Below are 5,096 nucleotides of genomic sequence, written 5' to 3'. Positions count from 1 at the left end.
GAAAGAATTTTTTTTCACTTGATTTCAGTTTTTGATTTAACCCTTTTGCCCGAACACTGTTTCGGTGCTGTGAAAGGGGACTTCCCAGATTTGCTCATAAACCACTATTATTACTTTACCGCACACCAATTACGGTCATACATTGCCATGTAACAATTTCAACTAGTGTAGTTGGGTGGGAAATAAAGGCTGCATCTTGTTTGTAAACACCTTGTTTCTCTAATGTTTTTGCCCGAATTTGAATCTTCTTACAACTGTGTAAGAAGCAAGCTTTTCTTACAACTGTGATACCACTTGACAGCTTATTTTTTTATGCCAAACCTGTGATTTTCCCAGCCTTTTCACTTTTTTTAGTTTGCAATATTTCTAATAAATGGCTCTAGTAGTCCAGTAAAGGTTAGACTGCAAAACAAGTGTACACCGATTTCAAAGTCAGGTTTTACCACTTTTCATTTACCCGAGAAAGGAGCGAATTAATGTTATTCAAAGATCTGGAGTTTGAGTCTTCTTGAAAATGTAGAATTATTGAGTTTTTGTATTGAATACAGGGGGGGGGGGGAGGAAGACATCCATAATTTTTCTCATGACTTGTAATTTTTTTTCTCTTCTGATGATTGTAATGCCACATTTTATTCATCAAGCTATTCGTGAAAGTAAAAGCTGAAAATATCTTTAAAAATGGCACCTTTCAAAAAAGAATTGTTATAAAATGCCTGTGTTGAATCTTTCAAAATAAAGATTTTCATGGTGATAACTTATGGTAAAGTAAGTGAAAAAAAAATATGAACACAGCATAAAGGATAAATGCATGTAATTTTAATGTTGAAATTAATTTTTTCCCCCTAATCAATGACAGCAGTTTCAATAATTTTCAAAGATTTCCCATTTTTGAGAACTGTTTTGTTATGTAAAACACATAAAGCACTAAAATGTGCCAAACAATACAGGAACAGTACATATTGCTTGGTAAAAGAAAAACAAAAAAAATTATCCTACGGTATCTCGTATGCAAGAATTACATATCGCCCCAGTTTCAAGTCCCACATACTTTTTTTTTACAGTTTCCGATACAGAAAGGCAAAGTTTTCATAACATCACTATCTAAGGGAATAAAAGAGATCACAATTATTTAGATAAGAGTATCAATTAAAACACCATTTCAATTTGTTTTTCTGCTACTCAAATAGATGAATATTTCAAAAAGTTCACAGAGAACAATTCTTCAGATAATCTCTCGAAAAGATAATGATATAGACAATGCTGCGAGTAAGGAAAAAAAAAAAAAAATATAGGTATATATATATATATATCATTTTACTTCAAAAAGAAACTGTCAAAATATTATAAAAAGCTTATACTTGATGTATATATGTTTTAGTAAACTCATGATAGAATGCAAAACTGATATGTCATCATAATTTCACCGAATAAATTTAGAGGTGAAAAAAAAAAGGGTAAAAAAAATTGCATGCAAGAAAAATGCATAAGACATCAAAAAATTTCAAGGTTTTGTATGCAAAGAAATTTTGTGCACAAACTTTGATCACATGACAAAAAAAACTTGTTGAGCACATCATTGTACAATTAGAAATTTTTGTCTGTTTTTACTGGTCCATGAATAAGCATTTTATTATTAAAAAATGATATGTTCACAGAAACACAATTCTGAAAAAGTTCTGAATTTTTTTCATATAATCAGTGCAAAGAAAAAATATTTTTTATTGATGGTATTCAGGTTTCACAAATCGAAGGCATAATTGCAGATCCACAGCTAGTTGATTTGTGCGCCCAACATTATTTTCTGTTTAGTTTTGGATTCAGACACATTCCTTCTGCTTTTCCGAGGCTTAGTTTGTCCTGGCCTGGAATATGCTATCCATTTTTGGAGACCATACCTACAGAGGGACAGATTGCAGAGAAGAGCTATGGATGTTGCTCTTTTTGGTACACAGGGCCTTGAGAGCTATGAAAATAGACTCAATTTTTTACCATGTACATTTAAAGAATGCAGGTGCCTGGGAGATATGTGATTGAAGTGTTAAAAAATTTCAAAGGGATGGATAAGATAGCCCATGACTTATTGATACATTGTTATCTAGTTCTTTGACAAGAGACCATCAGTATTGATTGGTAAGGGACAATTCCAGGTGGTTGTGTCAGAGGGTTTTTTCTAACAGGGTAGCAAGGGCAGATAGCTTACCCTCAGGTATAATAAATTCTTCCACAAATGACACTTAAAAAGAAATACAATATCCATATCATGATAATTTGAGAAGCTATCCATACTTAGATGAAGACACCATAAGTTTTATGAGCAGTATATTATATTTTTTCAGGAAAATTAATTTTATTTTGATTTGCTGTATTTTTTAATGAGGATGTTAATAAACTGTTTAGAAAAAAATTAGAGGGGACGATAGAGAGTACCCTCATCAAGGTGAACAATATTTATGATGGGACCTATGGTTGTAATACACTCATAAAGTAAATGCTCAAGTTGGAAGTTTCAACAGTGAAAAAAAGAGAATATAAGCTGCACAATCCTGTGCATATCAGCGAAAGACTCAGAGATGCTTAAACTGATGTTAAAGGGTGTCAAAACAGAGTTCACATTGGTGAATGAAAGACTGGCGCACCCTCGTTGTGGCATCGTATTGATCTTGTCTTGTCTTCTGCAACAAGGGGGATTCTTGCCACGAGATTATCAGCAGCGTCTACAGGTGTCTCGTACACCAATGCTTTCATTTGCCCCCCCCCCTCACTTACAAGAAGTCCAGTGGATTTAGGTTTGGTGAGCGTGGAAACCATGCCACAGGTCCAATCCTTCATCCTTGACATCTGGCATTCAGGACATGTTGGGCATAGTGTGCATGTGCTCCACCATGCAAAAACCACGTCTCTGTGTGGTGTCCAACAAGCACGAGTGAGAACTTGCGATTGTTGGCCGTGTTTCTGAGACCAGGATTACACTAAAAAGTTTGATGAAAGTCCTTTTACAAAGCATGAAAAGTTCAATAAGCATATCAATTACATTTGAGTAAATGTAACCAATATGCTTATTGGTTTATTTCAAATTTTATAAAAATATCTTTTATCAAACTTTTATAGTGTGATCCCAGCCCAAGATTAAGTTTCTGACACTGAGTGGATTAAGATCATAGGTTCCATTGTAAATATTGTTTGTCTTGATGGGTACTATATCAACCCATTAATGCTTCTCTAATTAGGTTTACACAAACACTATATTTGATATCCATATTTTTTTTGTAGGCATTATTGTTACTCTAATATTCTCCATATAATTCATGAGATCTCTCAACATTTTTACTGAAAAAGCTTCAAAATTCCTCACATTGCCAACTCTGAAAATAATTATTTTATAGTGACTGCATACAAAGACTAGATTTACAAAAAAATAAACAGAAAACTTTCATTTTGTCACAAACATAAAAGAAAAATGAAGTAATGACATCAGAAAATATTATAGACAACTAAATGTGCAAAATAATAAACTAAAATTATAGAATTTCAAACAAAGAAAAACAAATGTCTAAATGCTGGAAATCACTTATATATTCAGCTTTAGTTTTTATTTTATAGAGTTCTTAATTCTGATGATCAATTAGACTAGAGAGGGGGGTGGGGGAACAGCTGCGAATTTTTACCAAATACTAAAAAAATATATAATTCTGAAGGTGGGGGGAAAGACTAGTATTAGTTAAATAATGTACTGGTACAACAAAAACTTTTTCAATAAAAATTGAAAACAAAACAAAAAATCTATAGATTCAGACTCCTAATTATGGATGCATTAAAAATATACTTCTGATCAACATGAAATCAATACACCTCAGATTTGAGATCATTGAAAAAACAGCTGCAAATTTTTTCCCAATGCTAAAAAAATATATAATTCTGAAGGTGGGGAAAAGACTAGTATTAGTTAATATCTCTCCAGCATGGTCCAAACCCTCGGGGTAAAGAGCTTATATTCCGTCTGGTCTTACAATATTAGTTAATACTGGTGCAAAAAAAAAAAAATTCAATGAAAAAAAAATCCAGATTCAGGCTCCTAATTATAAACGCATTAAAAATATACTTCCGATACATGAAATCAATACACCTCGGATTTGAGATCATTGTGATCGAGAAACATGTTACTGATATTTTTCATTGCCTCTGGCCACACTTAATAATTTCATGTATATGAAATTATTAAGTGTATACAGCATCATGTTCATCGGAACTTTGCAAGTACATGCATGCAATCAAGAACAATTAACATGGTAGATTTATGTCATTCTAACACTTCAAAAGAAAGGGCTTGGTTATATGAAATTTTATAATAAACTCGTGACTTAAATAATGTATCATGAAATGGGGAAACCCATGCTATATACCCCCTTTTTCTTAAAAGCGTTAAGAGAAAATATGTCTGTTGAATTACTAAAATTAGAGAGAACACAATTGTGAAATCATAACTGAATAATTTTTTGTGGCAGTCAAGGTAAAATGATTGATTCTGGACTCGACAGCTATGGTTAAAAAGAAGACATTCCACATGTTTTGTCACTAACTGTGATAGACATATTTAGTCACATACAACTGGAGATGCTTACAATTTTAATGAAATGTTTGGAAGTCAAATTTCTCCAGACTAACTTTCTAGTTCGGAGTAACTTTTTACCTGAACTCAATATTTTACACGTTAATGAGGAAACAGCCACGAAATGTCAGAAAAAAAAAGTGCAATATTTTATCAGTACAGATTCCCATTTTAAAGAACTGATAATCAGAAATAAATGTGTTATGGTGAATATTCAAGTATATCAATATGGTAGAACTTCCATTTACAAGTGATTCACATTACAAGCAAAAATACTGCACTTCATTCATTTGATCATTTTTGTTGCACTGCATTCATTTTCTGCACACGAGCGCTAATTATAGACCAGGACCTACAATTTATTGTAGACTCCCAACAGCAGGCTTGTTTTTATACTCACTGAGAGGTTGGTGCGCTAACCCCTAGATGGGGGACTCCCTGCAGTAATTTCGCTGTTTCTGTTGTACCCGTGTCAGGAAAGTTTTCTGAC

Source organism: Pholcus phalangioides, unplaced genomic scaffold (genome assembly GCF_987345545.1).
Source record: "Pholcus phalangioides strain wild (caught in Gottingen) unplaced genomic scaffold, Ppha-v1.0 ptg000042l_1, whole genome shotgun sequence".
NCBI classification, from domain to species: Eukaryota; Metazoa; Arthropoda; class Arachnida; order Araneae; family Pholcidae; genus Pholcus; species Pholcus phalangioides.
This window is presented reverse-complemented; position numbering follows the sequence as displayed.